Consider the following 25,983-nt stretch of genomic DNA (forward strand, 5'->3'; position numbering starts at 1 on the left):
TTTTATCTGTTTCCGTTTTGCAGCAATTAACATGAGTATAGCTAAGTTTCATCATTATTCAGAAACCTGTTGAAAACACTGGGGAAAAGAGCTTGTTGCAACATGGCCCTGGTTGATCTCTTATACTCTGCTGCCACCTTCTGGCCGTTTTTGGTAATAACTACCATTGCTTTCAGCACCCGCTTCAGGTCAGAAGCTGCATCAAAGCCTTCTGTATGCCCTAGCATAACATAAAAAATACAAAAAACATAAAAATACGTCTTTGGGACCATGGCAACATTGAAAATAAAACGTTTTTACTCCGTCGTCTCGGCCTCGGACTGGGCAGATCAAAAATGTAGAATGCAAGTGCTGTGCCTGGAGTGTCACGGCCCCCAGATTTGAGATTTGTTTCGTTGTACTGTTTCAAAAACAACGTAGCAGAATTTGTTTTCGTTGGAAACGTAAAAAAGGTCCTGGTAATTCTTTTTTTTTTTTTTTTGCTTTTTTTGGCATTATTTTTCTTTGATATATTGGATTTGTCTCGATCTTGACCTCTAAAAGTCTTGGTCTTGTCTTGGTCTTGATGCCCTCTCGTGTCGAAAATGTCTTGGTTGGCGTCGTCTTGACTACAACTCTACACTGAGGCCCCTCGACCACTACATAGAAAGTTGAACACTTTTGTTCTTATCAGCGGTTATTTCTGACCTGTAGCTAGCTAGCGAAGCATTTTACCTACAATAGTACACTGGTGTTGGCTTTAGAGTGCCTCGTCGTTCGACATGCGTGCATGCACATCACAAGTAGAAGGCAGAAGCCCAAGAGGATTTTAATTTTAATTTTTTTAATCCAACGTTCTAGCCAGCGTGTCGACAGAGGTGTTGCGCTGGGGTGGTCACTTTAGAGCGCCTCATTGTTGCGTGGAAAACCTTACCTAGTGGGATATACTGCAGACTGCTTTTAAAGCCTCATTTTCTATACACTCTATTGCATGGCATGTCCAAGAAAATGCTTAAATCAATAAGCACATATATCATAAATTCCTCGATTTAAAGACGATTTTAGTTTCCGTTTACAATAGCTACAATTACAATTCATGTGTATTTTTAGTGGAACATGTTTTTCCACATGAAGAGGTGAGCTGCTGTTGGAGTCGCGCTACTTCGTGGCCGTATGCGTTACAGGTAAAGCTCCAATTCCACGAGTCAACACGCTGATCAATGTCAAGCTGTCCGCTCCCCTACAACCCCTTAGCAAATGGAAAAAGCCCTCCAAACGTGAAGAATGATTTAGTCCAAATACACAATTAGTCCACAATTTGTGTAGGGCCAAGCCGTGTTTATTTTCACAGGCGCCGTGTTTTGGGAGAAAGGATTCGGATCCTGAAAAGCCAACACATATGGTGAACATAACCAAACAATGCCTGCACTTGATCCTTTTAAATGGAGGCTTTACGCCTTGAGCCGTCCCACAAGTATGAAGTGAATTGGCCTCGTATCCAAGCCAAACAGCAAGAGAAAATGGAGTTAAGTCTGGAGTAGGCGAGGCACAGAGGGATCGTTGCTGACGTTTTTTTGCCCTGGCCTAGATCGGTTCACGCTCCTCAACCTCAGCATAGATCTAGGATTGGTCAGGATTCGGGAAGACCTCAGATTACTTCTCTTAAAAAACCCCAAAAAAAACATAGGTAATACAGAAGTAGCCCAACTTAAACCCTTAAAAAACTACATAGTTTTATCATCCATAAACAATTTATTTGCTCAAATTAGTCATTTCCACAAAGTATATTATAATCATATTGAAATGTAAACACTGTCATATGCTGCTTAAAGAGATACTTGACTCATTGAGCCATTTTTAGCAGTAAAAAGTTAATATTTTGTCTATAATTAATGTGGTAATTTCATTATTTTTTCACATACAATTAATACCTTTACAAAGTATTTTTTCTACTTGCTGTCGACTGATGATGACATCACCTGTGCTGAGGAAGTAGGTAACGGCCAATCATGGCTCAGTTTATTGACCAAACCCAGAAAACAGGTGAGCCATGATGGGCTATTACATACTTCCTCAGCAGATGTGATGTCATCATTGACAGAAAGTAGAAAATGTACTTTTTAAAGGTATTAATTGTACATGAAAACTAATGAAGTTATCAAATTCATTCTGGACAAAATGTTAACTTTTCACTGCTGAAAATTGTTCAGTGAGTCAAGTATCCCTTTAAATCTGACATCACACACTAACAACATTTTGTGTTTTTTTTTCAGTGGAGGCTATAATCGCAGAATAAATATCTCAATATGCATTCTGAAAAGCATAACATCTACGTAATATAATTAAGTTAAAGGGATATTTTACTTATTTAGCCATTTTTGGCAGTCAGACATTAATATTTTGCCTACAATAAATTTGATCTTTTCATTATTTTTCATGTACTACCTTTAAAAACACATTTTACAACTTGCTGTCCACTGAAAATGACATCACAAGGGCTCAGGTAACCAATCACAGCTCACGTGTTTGGTTCAGGTTTGGTTCAGGTCGTTCGGATTTTAGCATACGTCATTACACGTTTTTGGCAGTCAAACGGTTAAAGGAGCACAAAAAATGCTAAATGATGAATTTGTAAATAGCAAAATGGCAACGATTATTGCCATTATAGCAATAAAAAGTTTATATTTTTCTATAATTAATTTGATACTTTCATTATTTTTCACGTACAATTAGTACCTTTAAAAACACATTTTGCAACTGTCAACTGAAAATGACATCACAAGGGCTCAGGTAACCAATCACAGCTCACCTGTTTTCTAGGTTTGGTCATGTGACATTCACATGCTGAGCTGTGACTGGTTACCTGAGCCCTTGTGATGTCATTTTCCGTCGACAGCAAGTTGCAAAATGTGTTTTTAAAGATACTAATTGTACGTGGAAAAATAATGACAGTATCAAATTAAGTATAGACCAAATATGAACTTTTTATTGGTATAATGGGCTAAATAAGTGAATTATCCCTTTAAGTAGAAAATGTCAACTTTTGAGGGTAAAATGGAAAGTCTGGAGGGCACGTTCTGTTGATATTGACTCATGCCGTTGCCTACCTTTTTTTGTGTTTGGTCATAAAATGGCCAAAGACATTCAAGAATGTGAGCAATTGTTATAAAGGAAATAGATCAGACATTCTCTTTAAGGAAGGGGGGGGGGGGGGAAATTGATCTCCTTTATGATCTTTCCAGCAGCAGATTCCACTGGACCCTCGTGAAGTGTAACGTCTCCACACGTCCAAACATAACACACAGCCCGCTTCCCTTTAAACATATTTAAACTTTATGTTACTCTCTCGCTCTTCTCTGGCAGCTCTAAATTGTCGGCTTGTGGCATGCTGCTGCGTCTTGGCAGGGAAAGCCGTCATTATCGTAGGGCACAATTCATGTCCGACCGCCGCTTGAGTCTGTCAGCATTTGGCTAATATTTTGAGAGATGCCATTTGGAGAGTGGTGAAAAAAAATAAAATAATAATAATAATAATAGCAAGGCTCCTTCCATAAAGTTTGTGACTCGTGACATCGTTTTGTGATGACAAATGAGAGAAAGAGCATAATTCTCTCATAATGTTGCAATCAGCCGTACATGACAAATAAGGCAGACATGCTGCTGCGCTACATTTTGCCATCGTTTATGAACTTCAGGCCTTGTTGGATTTGACCATTCTTGGACTCATGCAGACATTTTTTTTTTCATCTTTTACTTCATAAGGTTTTTAACTAACATTAGTTTGCGTTATTGGTGTAAAATATGCATTTGTTTTTATATTTTAAATCTCCATATTTTTGTTTTTTTGCAGTTTTGATGTCTTGTAAAATTGTCTTGCAACCCCCCCCCCCCCAAACCCCCACCAAAAAAAGAAAAACAAAACATTACTGGGGCTTGTATGTATCTTTAATTTACATGTTATGTTATATTTATAAACTTAAAATAGGTTTATATCATCCAAAATACACAATAAATTATACATTGGTCATGGATATTTTTTTTGTATTATTTTAATTAGAAAACTCACAAAAATATGGAGTTTGTAAGCGCAATATTTGTTTGTTATATCGGAGTAAATATACTACGGAACAGTCAGATCCTACTAAATGCACTATAAAATACTCAAGAAATAATTTTTATTGCTACATTAATTTTGCCCCAAAAAATTATAAGCGTTATAAATACACCCCCCCCCCCGCCATTTTTTTTTTTTTTAATTAGTAAACTGACTAAATTAATGTAACTGTCATTTTTCCCCTCCTCACTACTTTAAGAGCATTTTTTTGGTTTGTTATCCTGCAAAATAAAAAAAAATGTTCAAGAGATTTTTTCTCATAAAATTAATACACAGTTAAAATATTCTTCCTCATTTTTTTTTAATAGTGCACTCACAAAAAAAATGGAATCATGGGGGGTTTATATAGTATATTTTTTTTGTTTAATATCCCACAAAATGCACTATAAAACCATCCACAAAGGTTTTCTTTACCATAAGAATCTTAATTTTCCTGATTTTTTATTTTTTATTTTTTTTAATTGGTGAATTCATAAAAAAAAAAAAAAATGTAAATATGTGGAGGGGTTTTTTTGGCATTTTTTTTTGATAACCTACTAAATGGATTATTTAAAAAAGTCAAGATTTTAAAATTAATTTGCAGGTTAGAGTTAAAGCATAATTTTAAACTCACAAAAATATGGAAATGTGTGGATAAAAAAAAAAAATAATAATAATGTAAGCATATTTGTGTTTACACACTGTAAATCATTCATAAATGTATTCCTTTTTTTTGTTTTTTTTTGCTATAAATACAAAATTAAGTGGATTGTTGTCCTCCCACCTTTCACAAGTAAATTCAAAAAAATCATCTTGAAAATATGTGATATTTCCCCAAATGAAAGCAATTTTTTCGTTTGATCTCCCCCTTAAACGCACTGTAAAGTACACCGCAGTCATGAAAGCTTGTGGAAGTCACGTTGGGGCTCCAATTAAAGTCGGCCGTGGGCTGTTATGCGGTGCAACGAGGGACACGCTGGCGAGAAGGAAACAACTTAATCTCTCTGCAATATCCTGTTGTGTTTCATGCCTAATTCACTTGTTGTTTTTACGTTATTGCATTTTTTTTCCACCCCCCTTCATGTCTGCATAAATATTAAAAAGAGATCCTGCAAGAGTAGCCCTGACATTGTCCCAGACTTTTGATATTGTTCTTCTTTTCTCTGAAACTAACCCTTGGAGCTAAAAAAAAAAAAAAAAAAAAAAAATCTTCTTAAACCACACAATTGACTTTATTACGATGCGTGCACTTTATTTGCCTTGCAGCTGATTTGTTCAAATGAAATAATGTGCTTTGAGCGTTATTAGGGAACGCTGTGGTATGCGCGGATGGATTTGTTTGGCGGTTTTGTGGCATGGAAACAAGATTAAGCAGCTGTTTTTACAATTACTTCAACGTAGTATTTTCTTAAAACAAAGGTACAGGATGACAGACGATGGGACGCAATGATAATATTTTACTCGGACAGTTTGGGCTCGGGTTCAGTTTGAACGCCTCATTCGATGTTTTTTTTTATTTTTTATTTTGGCTCGAGGTAAAAAAATGTTCCGCGTTCAAATTGTGGTTTCCCCAAATGTAGTCGAGTAAGTTGTTGCTCTCATCTCATCATCATTGAGTTTTCCAGTTGAGTAACACGCCTTCAAAATGTTTGTTGTTAATCAACAAATTAGTAAGGCCAAAATAATTGCATTTTAATGACGTTATTTAAAGAAATGCTGCGAACTTAATCATCTGCAGTTGGTGATTTTACATCCAGCAATCACATGTGGGGTCCCCCAAGGGTCGATTATTGACCCACTGTTATTCAGGATGTACATGCTTCCGCCCTCTCTGGTTGTACGCCAACAAAACATAAATTCCAATAACTATGCTTTACATTTTATGATATCCAGATGATTTATCTCCCATATATTCCCTCATCAATGACATTTAACCAATGGATGATGTAACTATTTATATTTGAAAAAAAAAAAAAGGCACATCATCTCACAGAAGATTCAGTTCAGTTGCATGTTTGTTCCTATTTTAACTATATAAATGTGCTTTATAAAAAAAAAAAAAATGATTTCAGTTAACACACATAGATGAAATTACACGGTTTAGAGTTTAAAAATAGTGTTAATTTTAGGCCCGCCGCACAGCAAACGATCGCGCAGTGTGCCGGTTTCGAGTTGGTCTTTCATGAGCAACTGCTTCATGTTTATGGAGGACCAAAACTGCCAAAATTAAAAATAAATAAATGACTAAAAGTTAAAATTAAAATGGATATAAAAAAAAATGTAATTCAAAAATTATATTAAAAAAAATAAATAAATGGAAATAATCCGTTTTTATTTTCACTTTTATTTATTTATTTATTTAGTCATTAATTTATGTATTTATTTAGTCATTTATTTTGAATTTTGGCAGTTTTCGGCCGTACTGCCAAGTTGAAATGTTATTCAAACGAGAGGGGGGCGGTCCTAAGCGTGTCTTGGGTTGGACTCTGCCTGTCATTGGTCGAGTGAGCAGCTTCGGCGAACAAGGAAGTCTCGCCGGCTTGCCAATGGAGAGCTCCAGCAATGGACGACCGTCTTGTCCACTGTCTCCTCTCACTTGTTGCCTAGCAACTCAAGTCTCCCAAGACACGCTTAGGACCGCCCCCCTCATTTGAATAACATTTCGACTTGGCAGTATGGCCCAAAACTGCCAAAATTCAAAATAAATAAATAAATAAATAAATAAATAAATACATTACTAAATAAATAGATAAATAAATAAATGACTAAATAAATGACTAAATAAATAAATAAATAATAAATAAATAAATAATACATAAATAAATAAATAAATAAATAAATAAATAAATAAATGTGAAAATAAAAACGGATTTATTTCCATTCATATTTATTTTTTTGGAGATAAGTTTCGATTTCTAATTTTTTATATTCATTTTTAATTTCACTTTTAGTAATTTATGTATGTATTTATTTATTTATTTTGAATTTTGGCAGTTTTGGTCCTCCATACATGTTTGGTGAGATGAAACCGTGAGCGCCATTAGATAATTAAAACCCGACTTCAGCACGTGGCTCCGGTGTTGGCATGAGATTTTGTACTTCCAGCATATCCTTTGCCAGTAATCCTATTTCACTTTCAAGATAGATTTAAAAATTGTATTACAGTTTTGTGCAATTGAGTAGAATATCCCGCTAACAACCCATAACAAATCACAGAAATTAATGTAGTATTTTCCATTCTTTGAGTTGTTTGTGAGAAACTGCTGAAAACGATTGTCCAGATTTCGCGGCAGATGTATCGAAAAGCACCTAATCAAGCCTGGTGTACTTGGCAGAGGTGGACTTGAAATACTTCTCCACGTGAAGGTCATGTGCCGCCCCGCTTTTCAACAATGCCGGAATGATCTTGGCCAGACGCGCGCTTGACAGATGCTTTCGACAGGTAGCCGGATAGTTGTAACTTATCTGCACAAACAAACAAACATCTCGTCCTCAATCCTTGTCCTCGTTTCCTCCCTGGGCCGAAACCGCTCGGTCGTCATGCGAAAAAGTAACACAACACTGGCCATGTGTGACATTAGTGTGATGAAACTGCTGGCGGCGTGCGCGCACGCACGACTGATGTTTTGGCAAACAAAAAGCGCAAGCGCTCAGCGGACGAAGCTTTTTGTTGTTTTTCCCTCGTGGAGGGGACCGGGGCCAAATTCACGTCACGGCAGAAAAGTTTCCCAGTCAATCTTTTGCAGTCTTGTCATCCAACACTTTGCATCCTTCCAGGAAACCCCCCCCCCCCCACATCCTACGCAAGCCTCCCTGCCACCACCCCAAAACACTTGCTGCATGTGCGCCGCTACAAAGTGCACACACGAACTCATGGAGCAAAACATTTGGATTTCTTTTATTAACATTCTCAATCAAACATAAAATATTGTGCAGTTGTCCAATTTAAGATGCAAAAGGTCAAACCACTCCAGCTACTTTTGCTTTCAAGCTGGTGAGCAGGTATCAAAGCGCGCGGGATTTGCGACGCGCCGTGCACCATAATCACATTTACGAGGAATGCGATATTTGGAGTTTGCCTATTTCCTCGACATTTAATCACCGCCTCGTGTCTGAAACCCGAAGAGCCGCCGTCCCCAGCTCTCGGACCGAGACCCTTATACATCGCGTACAGATTGTGTCATAATTGCGTTCTATCCAAAAGTGTAATCAGTTTAACCTCTCTGCCGAGCCAGATCAGTTTACTAATACATTGGAGATATCAAGGCGGCTGTGTGTGTTTTTGGGGGGTCTCGGTTGATGTCGCAATGGGGGTTACGACGACTGAGGACCTCTTTTAGGACTTGTTTTTAGCACTCTTGTTGGCCTTTAGACTGTATAACGTCATGGATCGTTTCTATTTTTGTTTTTTTTCAGCTTATAAAATATTAAGCTGTATGACGATATTAATAATCGCAATTATAAATAATTGAAATCAAATTTTAGATCTGATTGGTTAAAAGCAGAACCAGTGTCTGTTTTTTTTTACTAGATGCAGCTAGCAAGCTAACATCACCTCGCTGTCCATTGATGATAAATAGACAGACAAGCTTTACTTTTCAAAAGTTGAATATCTGTCACAAAAATGTTATTTTACTTTCGCTACAGCTAATTATTCGACAAACTAGTCAGCTAACTTTTCAAACTTTTAAAGCGTTGAATGTTAGGTTGGTTTTCTCATCAATGCTAGCATGAATGTGAGCCGGAAGCTAACATTATTTTGTCGTCAATTCATGACAAATTAATTTTACTCGAAAAAAGTTCCAAAATTGAGAGAAAAATGCTAATTATTCGACAAACTATTCAGCTAACTTTTCAAACTTTTAAAGCTTTGAATGTTAAACTTGGTTTTATCATCAATGCTAGCATGAATATGAGCCGGAAGCTAACATTATCTTGCCGTCAATTCATGACAAATTAATTTTACTCGAAAAAAGTTCCAAAATTGAGAGAAAAATGCTAATTATTCGACAAACTATTCAGCTAACTTTTCAAACTTTTAAAGCTTTGAATGTTAAACTTGGTTTTATCATCAATGCTAGCATGAATATGAGCCGGAAGCTAACATTATCTTGTCGTCAATTCATGACAAATTAATTTTACTTGATAAAAGTTCCATAATTGACAGAAAAATGCTGTAATTATTCGACAAACTATTCAGCTAACTTTTCAAACTTTTAAAGCTTTGAATGTTAAGCTTGGTGTTAGCATCAATGCTAGCATGAATGTGAGCCGGAAGCTAACATTATCTTGTCGTCAATTCCTGACAAATTAATTTTACTTGATAAAAGTTCCATAATTGAGAGAAAAATGTTAAGTTACTTTAGTTTTGGATCAGATTTTTGACAAAATAATGACTTTCTAAACAGAGCTAACTTTCTAAACTATGAGTTATTAGCATGCTACCTTAGTGTTAACAGAATGTTTGCTTCTGGCTTCTATTCATACTTATATTAAGGTCAATCCATGACAAATGAACAGACAAGGCTTTACTAAAATTTCAATAACTGAGACAAAAATGTGACGTTACTTGAGTTTGCGGAGCTATCTGACTCATTACATTCTCAACAGAGCTAACTTTCCAAACTATAAAAGATTAGCATGTTAGCGTGATAGCAAGAGAAGGCCAATTTTTTGTCTTTGTATGGTGCTGATACAACAGAACTGGGAATTTTCATTCACTTATCTTGTTTTGCATTATTTTAGTTGTGTACTTGCTGGCTCTGAACACTCACTTTTGTCACACAGCGGCGGCACACGCAAGAAGCCAACAGGCTCCGTGTGACAAGTCACTTCTGCACAAAAGTAAACACCAGAGGCGAATGGCTGCCCTACGTAGCAAAAAAAAAAAAGACGTGTTTAAGGTGTCAAGTTAAAATTACGCACACGCGGGGCGCTCCGGTTCATATGCCGAGGTTAATTTCAATGTATAAGAGAAGACATGCAGGCTTAAATAAACACGCGTGCATTTTATTCCTAGTGATGTCATCCGAAAGAATATGAGGGCGACTCATCAGGTATTATCTATGACAAGTGATTAGGCAATGCACTGAATGCGGGTTTTACAACATTTTTCGAGCATTAGCCGGGATGTTCAACACTCAACTTGAATGGTTTTCACAGAGCAGGCAGGAAGAATTTGAAAAAGTAAATTCCATATATGGGCAATTCAGTCTTAAGGGAACATTCTGAATCAGAAGAGGAAAATGTACACTCACTTGTTTTAAATGTAGAGGGTCAGCAGAAAAATGGTGTGGGAAAATTGTACAAATAGTTCAGTACTGCGGAATAGTTTTAAAAATAGGGGGGGAAAAATACAAAGACATTATTTAGTTATTCTATTTTCATTATTTGATCTAATTTTCAATGTTTATTGTACTTTTTGTAATAAATAAATAGGCTACTTATTTATGAAATGTCATAGCAATCAATTAGTTGAAGAAATTGAAAAATTAAATAATGAGAACGTACGCTTTAGCTAATAACATAAACAATACGTAATATTTATCAAATTGAATCAATGAACATATCTCAAACAATATGCATTTTTCTGACTAATTACTGTATTGTGCTATCTCATACAAAATTCTACATAATTCAAGTGACACAATTGTGTATTTTTCCTCATTACTATAGTTCTTATGAAAAATATTGTAATTTGTCATTTTTGAGCAGAATTCTAATGCAAAAAAAAATAATAAATTGCTTTTTAAATTACTAAAAATATGTACTTTTTGCCAACTGCTCGACTTCTTTTGTACAAATTAATGTAACTTTAATGTAATTAATGTAACTAAAAAATATCTTCTACTTACTGTACTTTTTTGAAATTTTTGAAATTTCACCTAATTCTCATGAATAGGCAATAGGTTTATTATTAAAATAAATTATGTAAAATGATCTGTTTCAAGTAACTCAGGCAATGTATTTTTCCTCCTAATTACTAAACTGTGCTGTTTTGTAATATACATACATATATATATATATATATATATATATATATATATATATATATAAGGGAAAAGATTAAATTCCCAATGTGGAAATTGATGAAATACATAAGTATCTAGATATATTATTAACATTGTAGTACATTTGAAGAGGAGAAACAAATTCATCAGTGGTACATTGAAGGGTAGAGTAAATAAAAACTAATAATTTATAATCCTATTTCCCCATTTTAAGCGCGAGATCCCCCGCCCGGAGTCTGACGCAATCATCTGCGAGCGCTCTCGCTTTCGAGTGCGCTTTCAAAACATGTTTTATGTTTATTCACATTTGTTCCGCTTTGGACCCAGTTTGGCATCGAAAGGTTTGGCCAGGATTCTGTTATTAGGTCAAAGGTAAAAAAAAAGAAAAGAAAAGAAAACATCTGTACTGTATTCTTCGTGTTCTCTTCAGCTGTCGGTTTAATCGGCCCGAGTCGGACAGTGGCACCTCTTCGCTCTCATTCCGATCCCAATATTGCCATCAGCGCTCATCTGCTGCAGCGACAAGCAATTTAGCGTTGCCCATGCATGACGGAAAGAAAAGCCAGGAAATAATGATTGTTATCGTGAGGGACGGGGGGGCGATATGTGGGGTATTACATTGTAATTTACGGTCACGCTAACTTGACAAAATTGTGCGCTCATATTTTAAACAAAACAAAAAAACATGAGGGAAATAATTCATGAATGTGAAAAGTGAAGATTAACTGCGACGAGTGGAACCTCGGGATCGTTGCCATCGGCGAGATGGTTGACTGGATCGGAACAAGACGCAGCTTTTGCTTTCAAACAAATTTGGCGCTGAAACGCGGAGCGGCGATGAGGTTATTAAATTTAGGAGAGAATCAGATACTGAAATGATTATTGTGAGCCTCTTGATTTGGCGCGTCGTACTGTACGCAGTTTGATTGGTTGGAGCTCGACTGGTGGAAAGTGCTGGAAAGTCAGGAGTTGGATGATGCAAATTTCTGTCACTTAGTCGATAGTTTTAGGTAGAGTGACTTGAGAGACCGTAACCCAGTTTTTTGTGACGCAAGCCATCAATTGGACGGTTAAAAAAAATAATTTTTGCTTTGACGTGAGGAGAAATTTTTTTATATGAGGGCTCAAATGACTTCAGATAGTGAACAATTCTGAAAAAGATTTGTTTGCGTGTTTGTTAGTGTGAATGTAATGCAGAAAAGTGTTTTTGTTTTCATGTGTTATTAGCAAATGTAGCTTTTTTTTTTTGTCAATTCACGATGTTAGCTAACGTTTTGATAGCATAAAAGTCATAGCCGAAGCTAGCTAGCTTTTCACGGGGAAAGCATTTGTGTGTAGATATGTAGAAATGACATTTTTATTCTTTGCTTTTGTGCTTTTCAAGTACAGACTAAAAAGTTTTTCCCTTAGTAACTTTTATCTGAGTCTGTTTTACAGAAGAATCTGTAGTTCTCCTAAAACAGGAAGTCAACCTTAAACATTTCTTGACAATAATATATGTGACTTCACTTGTCGAAATATGACATTCTGGTTAATATTAAATTTGTGGAATATGAGTTATGAAGTAAAATCAAGCTGTTTTTATCCATCTTATGGAGCGGCCATTTTGCCACTTGCTGTCGACTGAAGATGACATCACTGTTGCTCAGGTTAATAATGCGTTAGCGGCGAAATCCAGCCATTTTTATCCATCTCACGGGGCGGCCATTTTGCCACTGACTGTCGAGTGAAAAATGACATCACAGTCGCTCTGGTAACAACCAATCACAGCTCAGCTTCAGAAAACAGGTGAGCTGTGATTGGTCGTTGTGTGAGTCCTGAGCAACTGTGATGTCATCTTCAGTCGACAGCAAGTGGCAAAATGGCCGCCCCCTGAGATGGATAAAAATGGCTGGATTTTGCTGCTTAACTCGTATTCCACTAACGCAATATTAACCAGAATGCCGTATTTGTACGAGTTGGGCTGCATAGAACGCATTATTGTCAAAAAACGTTTTTTGGGGGGTTGGCTCCCTCTGTAAGTAGTGAGTGTGATTACTTTTGCCCCTCTGTGAAAAGTACACTGAGGAGTAGTTTACAAAACTAAAAAGGTATTGTGACATCTTAGTTCCACCGCATTTCTCTGGCTGTCGCTTTGAGGCCTGGTGTGCGTCCAGGGGTTTGCATAAGTGCGCCCCCCCCCCTCAATCCCCCGCCCATGTCGACTCACAATGCCACGCTGACCTGTCGTTTCATTTTACTGGCATGTTTGCTGTCTGAACACTATAAAGCTTCTGGCACAGAAACATTTGGCTTGGCAAGTTGTCGAGCTTCTGCAATGTTTATTTGTTGTCGCGTAAGACAAGGCGAGCCAGTGTGTGTTATTATAGTCGTGAGTGAGCCTTTGTACAGCTGGATCAATTCTTCCCTTGTCTGGACAATGGCTTTTCCATTTATTTTCATGTTTCTGCAATACATGAACACTTTGTTTTGTCTTACAAAAGGGTGCTGGAAGCTCAACTTGAAATTCAAGGGTGCTATTTTGGTGCCCAGTGCAAGTCTAGGACAAGGGTTTCTTTCTTTTTTTTTGGCATTGTGGTAGGGAATGCAGTCGACTCCCGGCCAATCGAAGTGGCTCCCCTCATTACTTCTCCAATTTGGTAGCAATCAGACAGCATCTCTCGGACATTATTTTTGAAAGACCACCGGAAAGTCACTTTTCTGCACCACAAATGGACGTGATTTCAGCTCTTACTGTCCATTTCGCCTCACAAATGCACCAGAAACCTCAGAAGTCACACATCTGTTTTGCAAAAAGTGTTGAAATTTCCAAGCCATCAAAACAGATATCCTGAGTTTGAGGGAAATTGGACTTTCAAGTGCGACGTAATTGCATCTTTACATTACTGATGTTTGGTCAAGATCTGACCTTGTGGAGCTGACTTGCCAGATTAGCGTTTGATGCTTTGTGGCAAGTCAGCAAAACGTCGCTGCCCTCCTCCACCCACGCGCAAACTGAAAACGTATGATTTTTCAGAATTAAACATCGCCCATCTGTCTAGTAGTGCTGCCCTAAAAAGCATTTTCATTTTTTTTTTTCTTCATTGACTCATTCACTCCCAGCCATTTTCATTTTCTATTGCTATAAAAACATGGAACCTACCAAAATAAAGATTAGAGTCTCTTCTTTCATCAGGGAGAAAAAAAAAAAAAAAGAGAGAGTATAGTTGTATGTTTTTATGTTTTGCAGCAATGAGCATTATAATTAGCTAAGTTTCATCATTATTCACAAACCTGTTGAAAAACACTTGGAAAAAGAGCTTGTTGCAACATGGCCCTGGTTGTTCTCTTATACTTTGCTGCCACCTGCTGGCCGTTTTTTTTTTTTTTTTTTTTTTTTGGTAATAACTGTCATCGCTTTAAGCAACCTCTTCAGGTCAGAAATTGCATCAAAGCCTTCATACAAAAACTCTAGCATACAAAAACCTAAAACAAAAACAAAAACGTATAAATCCGTTTGTGGGAGTGAATGAGTTAAGGAAATTATTTTTGGAATCTTAATTTTAGTTAACTAAAAATAACCTTGTTTGGTAGCAATCACAATTAGGACTCGTTTGTATTTAAAGGAGCCTTGGAAAATGCCAAAATGGTGGACGTTCTGTATCTTGCATGGCTTCTTGAGACTTTTTTTTTTTTGCGGGTCTACTCATGATTGATATGCTTAATTTTCTAATCATTCCAGGTCTTCTTATGTCACATAACTTCTGGGGTTCAGAAGGTTTTTCCATAAATGTCGGGAGTTATTATTCACGGTTTAGTTCAACGAGTCTTTCACGTACCACTAGAGGGAACCCTCGTACCACTAATAATATTCGTATCACACATCAAATGTTCATGACAAGTATTCAAATCCTTTCCTAACACTTCCACAATGAAGGGGAAAAAAAGGAGCTTCTGGAAATGTACTTTGGCGTTTGCGTATACATGCTGTGGTTTTACTGTTTGTCTTTTTTTTTTTCTTTTTTTTTTTGTTCTGCGAGCGCGGCTGGTTAACGTCGGGGGTTTAATGTCAAAGCAGGGGCATCTTTCCAGAGCTGCGGCGATGCCCGGCGAAGCCAACGTCTCCACTTCCAGCCGCCGCAAAAATGAAACGCTGTCATGAGACACGTCGTGTTTGAGTGACAGGATTAATATTTGGGGAAGAGAGGAAAAATGAGCAACCTTTCAACAGTAGGAGAAAATGTTGACGTTCTTCATTAAAAAAGACAAAGTGGTTCATCACGAAAATTATATAAAAAAAATACGTGTAGGAAAGAAATGGCTTGGGTGCCGATTGTTGTGGTAAGGATGTTGGTGAAAATCCAAGCACAAGCCAGTCATCACGTTGCATTATATCAGATTAGGCTCACAGAAGAGTCGTAAAGTGAATCTGTTAAATTTAGCATCCGCGTCGGTCAGTGTGCAGTCGACTGGGCCGCGGAAGGACAAGAAAGACGAGAGAAAGAACATCAGATTGCCTTTAGCGTTTTCATTGCGTCGGGTCTGTCGTTTTCGTGGCAGGTTTGGATTTCGTGAAGAGGCTGCATAATTAATGGGATGGTCGCTCGCTAATGTGGCAGGCGAAGCGTTGTGTTGCACTCTAATCAGGCCGTTAAATGTGGATGCGGTTGCTTCGTCAGGCTACACCGACTGTCACGGGACAGCAAGATTGATGCTATTCTGTCAAATGAACACTAATGCACACTAATAGCTTGAAAAATGTGGAAAAGCCTCATTGATTGATTTTGATTTTTGTGATATGCTAAACCGGCTCACTTTCTGCTTTTTTTTTTTTTTTTTTTGTGTGTTTTATGGCACGATTCACTTTTTTTTTTCTTTTTTTCTTTTTTTGACTTGTTTCTTCCATGGTTATTATAGTTTGGGATTTTTTCATTTTAGCTATTTTTATTTAGATTTTATTTTTATTTATTTTTTATTTTTTGTTTTAATTCGGTGTATATATATATTAGAGCTGTCAAACGATTACATTTTTTTAATCAGATTAATCACATCGTAGAATTTTGATTAATCATGATTAATGACTGACTTAAAAAAAGCTTTTTTTTTCCCCCAACATTTTTGCCCGCTGCACACGCTCATCCTGCTTTTTCTAATCAATTAATTATTTACATAATTTAAAATGGGAGAAAAATGACCTCCGGCATATATATATATATGTATATATATATATATATATATATATATATATATATATATATATATATATATATATGAATAACTGGTTGTTCTGTCGGTCATCTGCTGAGTAATGGCTGACCAGTTGTAATGTGAGTGACGGACGGAACTGAAATGTGAAGTGTTCTCCTTTCAGCCACAAGATGAACTAAGGGCCTCCATACGGGGCCAATATAAGATAAATGGGAGGTCTGCATGTAAATCAAAGTCCTCGAACGAAAACACCGAGCGGGAAATGAACTTAATTGGTCCCCTTTGAGAATATCAATTCTGTGACAGTCGTAACTCTCTCGCTGACAAGCGCCTCATATGGACGCCATTAGAAAGTTGACCCTAATCGCGGAGACCCGAGCAGGTGGAGCGCAGGGCGAAAGGGAAAATTCAATATTGCGCGACGTTTCCTCGCGTATGACCTCTTTTTCCCTCAACCCGGTCGAGCGGTAAACCTCGAGCCGGCCACTTTTGGGAGGAAATCACATTTTAGTGCTCTAATGTGATGCAGGGCTGCGGAGCTGGTGGAAGGCCTCCGCATCACGGCCGCTTTAAGTGCTTCCATCAAGTTGTTGTCCTGCGTTGGCAGGCCTCCATCAGGGAAAGTCTACACACCCCCAATTTTATTCAACAATAACTTTGAGCCAACTGCGGTTAAAAGCGAGATCCAGCTGGCCCCGGCTCATTATCATAAAGGAGCGTTTCCTGTTGTGCCATCCGCATGCGTTCTAATGGGGACCATCCAGGCACGGGTGCAAAACGGCTGTTAAGAACAATTTCTCCACTCATTTACATGAACGCTTCCTCTCACCAATTTATCGGCTGGGCTCTCACTCGCTTTCTTGTTCGCCCGCATCTGGAGAACACCCTCGCGCTCGCTCGGTCGCCGTATGCCGGCATTCATAAATCAAAGCTGCGGAGAAGATGGTGGCAACGAAAAATAGATTCTCCTTCAAGAATTGGCGATCAGTTTAGGTGCATATTTTGTGGAAAATAGACCACAATTTTATTCTTTTAACTCATTCACTCGCCGCCATTTTCACAGAAGCAATCCCGTTCGCTCCCGGCTGTTTTACTGGGTTTTGACTGATTTTGCAAGGCCCACAGAATATTGTGTTCAATTGCTATAAAAGCTTAAAACCTACCAAAAGAAAGATTAAAGTCTCTTCTTTCATCAGGGAAAAAAAGTATGTTTCTATCTGTTTCCGTTTTGCAGCAATTAGCATTAGAAGAGAGCTAAGTTTCATCAGTTTTCACAAATCTATTTAAAATTGTAAGTAATTTAGCTTTTTTTTCTAGATGGCTCTGATTGATCTCCTTTGCTCTGCTGCCACCTGCTGGCCGTTTGTGTAATAACTACCATTTCTGCAACCGTTCTTTGCAGTTGAGAGGCTGCATCAAAGCCTTCTGTATGCTCTAGCATAAAAAAAACACACACACAAAAAAAAGTATAAATACGTCTTTGGGACACTTACAACATTAAAAAAACGTATTTACACGTTATTGGGAGCAAATGAGTTAAATGGAAAAACAGGTAATAAACTAGACCAAAAAAAAATGGTGAACAGCTTGATGTCATTTCTGCTGTGTCATGTAGCTCACTTTTTTTTTTTTCTCTTCATCGATATGGCTACAAAGGATTTAGTGACAAGGTTGTGTGTAGTGTTGTTCCGATACCGATACCAGTATCGGGAGAGGCCCCGATACTGCATTAAAACAGTGGCATCGGCAAGTACAAACAAGTAACATGCCGATAACATTATTTCTGACGCTAATATAGGACTTTGGATCTTGCGTCTTGCTTGTGCACGACCTTCACTGACGTGTGACGCGTTCACTGCATGCCGAGCCAAGATATCCTATTGGCCTTTGAAGGCTCTGAACCAATAGCAGGGCAGCTTTTTAATGTTGCTAGGTATTGGTACGGTATCGGCATCTGCAAAACTGGGAATCGGTATCGGGGGCCAAAAAAAAGGTATCGGAACAACACTAGTGATTACATGACTATAATTTACACAACAAGTTCCTGTTCGTGTATTTTGTATTTTGAATATTTTAAATTTCACGGAGCGACTGTGAACGATGCGTGTGTAAATTTGTCTTTGCGTATCATTTGGATTCAAATCTTAGCAACAGGCGAGGCGGTGGAAATGACATGTGTAAACGATGTCATGCGAACGTTTGAGCCAAGCTGCGTTTCATTTGCTCTCCCGACGAAGCGCATGAGAAACCTGCCCTCCCTTTTTTTTTTTTTTTTTTTTTTTTTTTTTTTTTAAGCTGTCTCATTGAATCATGTGGATATAATTTCATCCATTTACGTGTTTTTCTGCTCTTTGCTGCGGTTGCCACGGGGCATTTGGAAGCGGGCAGATTAAACGCACATGTTCCCTCCCCATCTGCCGTCCGCTTCTCCCCTTCCCCAAACAGATCGGCAAGTGTCGTCGGCAGGTTTTTTTTTTTTTTTCCCCCTCGCAGAGAAAGACACCTTGTGATAAAGCCACCGTGCCCTGTTTTCGTACTTAGAACGTTCTGCAGGTTGGCACTTTAGAAGCTGTTTTATGTTTTTTTTGGCACCTGCCATCCCGGCCCTTCATCATGTCTGTCAGGCGTGGAAACGGGGCGTGAGGGGGTAAAAGTAATCACAGTGGAAAGCTGATTGCTGAGGTTGCCGGGATTTCTCAGGACGCGCGTTCCTTTTACGAGGCTCTCGGAACATGAGTAATCGGCAATTTCAAGCCAGTTAACAGTCGCGCGCGTCAATCACATCTCGCAGTCGTTAGTCAGACGTTCAATTACCAGCCAGGTCATGGACATGCAGTGTGGATTCTTGGGTGGGGGGGTTGGTATCAAAGAAGCGAGTGAACTTGAAGTCCGTATAAAGTGAAACTAAATACGTCTTGTGAATTTGACACATCGCAGAGAAGTTTTGTTGACAACCCTGCCAAATTTGAATGATCCGGAGCAAAAAGCCACCACGGCTTCATTCAACTTTGGCGAACTTCGTTTGAGTTACAGTCAAGCCTCGGACATAATCCGTTCCAGAAGGCTGTTCCAAAAGCGAATTGTTCAAAATCCGAAATAATGTTTCCCATTATAATTAATGTCAATAATTTTAATCCGTTCCAAGTCTAAAAAAAAACTTTTTCCAAGTTTTTTTTTTTTTTACTATTTTACACCATAAACTGCACTGTATACTGTTTAGCATAACTAGACAGTCGACAGCAAGTTGCAAAATGTGTTTTTAAAGGTACTAATTGTACGTGAAAAATAATGAAAATGTCAAATTTATTATAGGCTACATATTAATGTTTGTCTGTCAAAAATGGCTAAATAAGTAAAGTATCCCTTTAATATTTTTTTCCAGTTAAAAAAAAAAAAAAAAAAACGTGTTTTTTTTCACTATTTCAGTTGCGATTTTTTTTCTTGTAGTTATTTTGTTTGTTTGCGTTAACTAGTAACCTGAGTACACATGCAACTCTGTTGCATTTGTTTTGAAACTCAAAAACATCTGTCACTTTTTTTTTTTTTTTTTTTTTAATACAAGTATAGTGCAATGTTGTCAAACGAGTTTGAATTGATATAGTAATTTTGGGCTCATCAATTGTACATTGTGGTATTATTATTATCTTTTTTTTTAAGAACTTTTTGGCCATTTGCGGCTGAGCTTTTCAATAGGATGTTCAACTGCATTTTCTAAAGTGCTTTCTCTTACGTTTGATTTGTTTTCACTGCCGTAAACCGCCGCTCGTACAGTCCGTTAATCAGCTACCTGTCCCGCGTGTCAGCAGACACGTTTGCCTCCGCGATACGGCTCCACAATGGCCGGTTTGTTCAGGTTTCTTAATGAGCCGGCAGCTCTTGACACTGCTTCCTTTTAGCCGCGCTTGACACTGTTTGGCCTTCTCCCTGCCAGTCAGGAGTCATTTCCCATGAAGGCCTCAGGCCATCGCCACCGGTTTGTCTGTCCGTTGTGATCAGCTGCGTGTTAGTCAGTCATATCGAGACCCCCGCCGTCGTCCCCAATGTTTACGGAGCGATTGAAAAAAGGACGCCCCTTCTTCTCGTTCCCGCTCCGGATCGAGATGGAGTGCCTCCGCTTGTGCGGTTATCTGCCGGTTTACCTCAGCCGGAGGTCTTGGAGAGGAAAAGCAAACATGTTTGAAGCAATTCGAGTGATTAGAGCTGTCTACGATGTTTTCACAGATAATATCCAAGGCAAGATTAATCTCATGTCACCACGTTTCACTGTTTATGGAACTTAAAACCCACGTGTCCATCACTTCGCTGCAGTTGGACTTTCTTCCAAAGGAGCACAGCGACGTTTAGTACGGAGTGTGGTTTTGGATCCTTTTGGCACTTTTCTGCTTCATTGTCAGCGACTGGTCAGTCCAGTGGAAATTTAATGCATCAGCAACTTTCTACAATGCTTTTTCAATGACACCTTTTTTCTTTTTTTTTTTAACTGTGCTGCAGCGCTTGCAAATTTTTAAAAGTTAAAAGAAGTGAAAGTAATCTAATCATGGAAAGTAATAAAGTACAAGTAATTAATTACTGCACTTCAGTATAATTTATCTATTCATTCCCTTTATATTTGCCATTTAAAAAGGTTTGTAGTTGTGTTTGAACTGATTAATTGACTAGTCAACTTCACATTGACTAAAATTTTTACCCTAAATGCTTATTCAAAGTCTGTTTTAATCTAAATGGTAAATGAAAATTGAAAACGGGTGCTTCTAACTTGCTTACTTTAACCAGAATCTCTCTCTATATTGTGGCCAAAGATCAAATTTAGGTCTTTTTTGCACCTAAATAAATCCTAGTTTCTTCAGATCAGCTACATGGTTGCTAGCTAGCTAGCTAGCTGTGGAGAGCTCAGTACATATGTCACACATACTGAGCTCCCCATTACATTAAGTATTCTATTTAAATATACAATATTCTAAGATATGAGACCAAAAAGTCTGATTTGAATCCCAATTTGAAACACCAGCTAGCATTGACGTATGTAGCGTGAAGTCGCTAATCACTTGTCTATGGCATCTCCGCGTCCTTTCGGACGATTTTCAGAAGAATTTTTACTCTTGTTCCTTTTCAGTTGTCATCATTAGCTAATTCTGAATTGTTTATTAGTCAATTTCTAGTTAGCAAAGTTGTGGAAACACTTTCTTTTGATGGCACAAACGGCAAGCAAATGCTTTAGCTAGCTCTTGGTTTTTAAAAATCTACAAAACGGCATTGTCAGTACAAAATCATTTATGCTTTAGTATAAATTTCTTTCCTTTCATTCTTTGAGCCTACCTAAGTTGGTGTTGATTTTTTTGTTTTGTTTTCATATCTGTATTTCTGCTTTAAACACAGAGTGTGAGGTCATTTGCCACCTCCGGCGTAACCCTGGAATTAGACACAACAAAACACCTCAGTGTAGCTAGCATATAATTCTTCATCGCGAGTTTCTTGGCCGGTGCGCGTGCCTTGAGGCGAGGCGACACACTGCCAGTCGGTTTCCCAGCAGCCTGGAAAAACCTCAGCCCATCTCATCCGTGCTAGTCCCGAGTAATAATACGCTCCAAGACATTAACACGTTTTCCTCCGCGGAGCACTAACTACAATTTAGCCCTGCGTTTGTTTTGCACAAAAGAAAGCATTGAAAGTGTGATTTTGCCCCCCCCCCGCCTCCTCCTATACATAAATACACACATTTGGCACAGCAATAAGGGCCGTGTTTGTTTTCGTATTCAGCAGTGAGCATGACTCGCTGATCTGTCCGAAGTGGTGTCGATGTTCTTCTGTGCTAAGATTTGCATTCGACTTTCACACCCTTCTCGAGCTCTCCGTTGCATCTGAGATGACGGGCGAGTGTTGAAATGTATGTTTCATAACATTTTCTGAGGACGTTTGCTGCTGTTGGATGTTAATGTTTGCTGATTTTATAGGCGTACCTCCGAGTTTAGCTAGCTGGCTGCTGATTGGCCAGAGTAAAACCTGACTTCCTTTGCTTTCTGCGACACTTCCAGTCTCCCTGCTGTACCCTGTTGAGGAAAATCTGTAACACTTGAAGCTCATCCTGTTTGAAACTTTATAGTTCTTTAAGATTAATAAAAATATCATATATTTACGTAGGTAAACCTGCAAATTAATTGTATTATTATAAAACAATTCCTTGGTTCAGTCTTAACATTTTCAACAGAAATTACGTAATGGCAATTTTTAAATTATTATTATTATTATTATTATTATTATTATTATTATTATTATTATTATTATTATTATTATTATTATTATCATTATTAATATGATTATTATTATTAATATGATTATTATTATTATTGGGGGTTTTTTTTTTTTTAAATTTGGAGGGGGCTCATCGTATACTGTATTATTATTTAATCTTCTTTTTAAAATTATTTTTTATTTAATTTTAATTTAATTCCTCATTTTCAATATTACCTTGTGATAAGTTGTATTTATTTATTAATTTATTTATTTATTTAGTTTTTTTTCATTTAATACTGTTAAATGTTATGGGTTTTTTTTGTTTTTTTTTTATTCTCAATTTTATTTACAGAGCACAACTCATTCACTGCCAGTCATTATAGAAAATTTTTACATTTCCAATACTCACGTGATATTACATTCAATAATTATATATAAACCGAATCTACCAAATAACAGAATAGACTCCCTACTTCTTGTCCCGTCCCGTTCTTTTATAATTGACAGCAGAAAAATGTAGGTTTGCCAAAATACAGCCATTTCTCCCATGGACTCTGAAACTGTGTTTATTTCCTATAAAATGGGGCAATGATGTCATCTACTGGTGGTTGGGCATCAGTAAAGTTGTTTCCAAGTTTGATATTTACAGTGGAGCATGCTCAGATTCGCCCCCATTTAGCACCGCTCTAAAAAATACAATTGACAAGTATACTTGTCAAAGGCAGTGAATGAGTTTTAAGGGCAACCACAGCTGAAACCAAGTGCTGCATAAAACAAAACATAATATAGAAACAAAAAACAAATACCTCACTAAAGCACAGGCAAAGTAAGCTGTGGTGAAATGTTTAATGTTTATTTAATGGCAGTGTTTCTGCAGTTTTCTGCTTGCTTTTTTTGCGGCAACGTTGCACAATATATTTTATTCTGCATTTTACACTCAATTTCAGCTGCAAACCACAGAAGAAGGGATTTTTATTTTTTATTTTTTTGCTTGATTTTCCAAATAATACGCAAACTCTGCATAGCGACTAGACTGCGGGAACAATTCTGAAAGTGGCCACAGATCGGACCCGGTCACCCGAACTGCCTCTGCCATGACGGGTTTGGGTTTCGCCGATATTAAATGGAGCGTTGGTGAATAGAACGTTCAGAGCCTGCGTGTTGTGTGAGTGAATGAATGAAAACAAGCGGGGATGAACCTGATGAAGCGCCAGGCCTGTTAGGCGATTGGTGTCACTCTCTCCTTAGCTGCAACCTGATCTTAGATAGGATTAGCTAGTGAGCCGTGTACACATAACGGACAGTAAACTAACAATTTGAGCTGTACCTTCATTTATATCCACGTGGTCCCAGAAGAAGTGTGATATGAGACCATATAAAAACATTTTATTGTTTTATCCCTTCTTCAAGCTTTAAACACATTTAAACCAATAAAAACTCACTTTGAAGGTATTTCTTAGTACCTGCTCCCACTCCCTCACTGGCAAGAAATGAGAGACTATCGTATAAAATCAAATGAAGTGAAAAGAAGACTCGTGTACTTCTGCACTTTTCCAAACAAGAGGTCAAGTGTGTGTTTTTTTTGTCACTCACAGTTGAATTTGATGTAAAATTTGTCTAATAAAAGTCAGCTGAATGTCAGCTACTGAATGTCATCCTATTTAATCCTGATTTTTATGCCTACAGAAAGCAACGGCTGTAGTTGTATGGTATAATATACACCTATGGCCATTTATTATTATTATTATTATTATTATTATTATTATTATTTAGGATTTTTGTTGTCAACAATGTCTTTGTTAGCTTAATGCTAACACAATGCGGAATGCTACAGATAGGCCTATGTAAATGAAAATGGTGTTTATTGGAGGGTTGGAATGGATTAATGCAAACACAATTAAAACCTTTTAACATATTGAGAGTGAGCAAGGCATTTCTGCTTTGTGAAAAACACATATGTCCACTTTTTTTTCTTTTTTTTTCAATTTTTATATTTTCACGTTTTTGGGATGTCTGCATTCGGTTTCATCCCAAAAACATAAACATGTAAAAAGATGACAAAAATGGACGTACGTGTTTTTATAACAGAGACAAAGAACAAAAACACGAAAATTATTGAAGTGTTCGAATGTAACGATACCGCTACACATTATGTGTAGAACAAACTAATAAACTTATCACTTAACAGAATAAATCAATAATCCTTAATAATAATAATAATAATAATAATAATAATAATAATAATAAATGGCCTGAGATGTATATTATACCATAAAACTACAGCACAGCCGTTGTTTTCTGTAGGCATAAAAAGCAGGATTACAGAGGATGCCGTTCAGTAGTTTTCAACAAAAAAATTCAACTGCTGAAATACAGTACTTCCTGTTTTATTCTTATTCTTTCAAATTACACCATCTCAATCTGCCGTTGTCTAGTGGTCAATAATGGAATTACGCCCTAATATAAACCAAAATAGTTATTAACTTCACCAAAAAATAAATAAATAAAAAATAATCAACTAGAAGCGGGTTTACTCTATTTGATCATTTTTCCATCTTCAAGTCCACTTTCACTCTTCCACCTCTGTCTACAAGCTACAAGCTAAAAGGTCAAGGGTTAAGTGCAAGCCCCTGTACCATTTACGACAACTTACACTGATGTCAGTACGCCTCTTAATTTCCCAATGGGATGCGTTTCAAGTGTCTATAAGTAACATTGAACTGCACACTTTGTGTGACTTGACACTGCCCACCCTCCCCCAACCCTGAATCTTTCATGCGTTCACAAATCTGCGGGTTTCATTGGCTGAGTGGCTCGGCGTCAATTGGGCCAAGCGGGGTCGGATACGATCTTGTTTACAGCCACTGTCACTTGTCCGTCTCATGTGCCATTGACGCCGTCCGAGCGCTCGGCTCACGCTACGCATTACCGCCCATTAACCGCGCTCCGCTTTCCACCAACTGCCACTTAAGACGCACGCCGTGTCTTCAAAGTCACCGCGCGTTTTCAATCAAGTGGACGTCCTGCGGGCCGACGGGAAAATGGATTTGTAATCGTACCACCCGTGTTTCCAGAGCGGCGGTGCTGGAGAGTTGAAGTTGCGCAGCTGCGCAAGCGATCACGGGAGCTCGTGGAAAGCGCAGGACGCGATTCATCCGTTTTTTTTTGCTTCTCCTGTTCAGGGTCGCGGGGAATCTGGAGGCGAGCCCACCCTGCGTTGAAAAGCTGTCAGTCACAGGATGGACACAGAAAAAAAAACAACTTTTGCACTCGCGTTTACAGACAGTTTCACCTCACATACAGTGGTATCGGTCTACAATGGGGTGGCCCAACAGAGTGTATTCCAGCTCTCTATGAACAAAACCTTAAGTGGAAGTCAACCTTCAACATTTCTTGACAATAATGTTATATGTGACCTCACTAGTCGAAACATGACTTTCTGATTAATATTACATTTGTAGAATATGCGTTATGAAGCCAAAT

General features: G+C 37.8%; 1 protein-coding gene across 5 annotated transcripts in view; it reads left to right on the forward strand.

Moving 5' to 3' along the window:
* LOC144026756 (ubiquitin-protein ligase E3A-like) overlaps nt 1-25,983 on the forward strand; it is a 117,535-nt gene that overhangs the window by 55,816 nt on the left and 35,736 nt on the right. The gene's annotated exons all lie outside the window — the stretch shown is intronic.

Source organism: Festucalex cinctus, chromosome 10, assembly GCF_051991245.1.
Source record: "Festucalex cinctus isolate MCC-2025b chromosome 10, RoL_Fcin_1.0, whole genome shotgun sequence".
NCBI classification, from domain to species: Eukaryota; Metazoa; Chordata; class Actinopteri; order Syngnathiformes; family Syngnathidae; genus Festucalex; species Festucalex cinctus.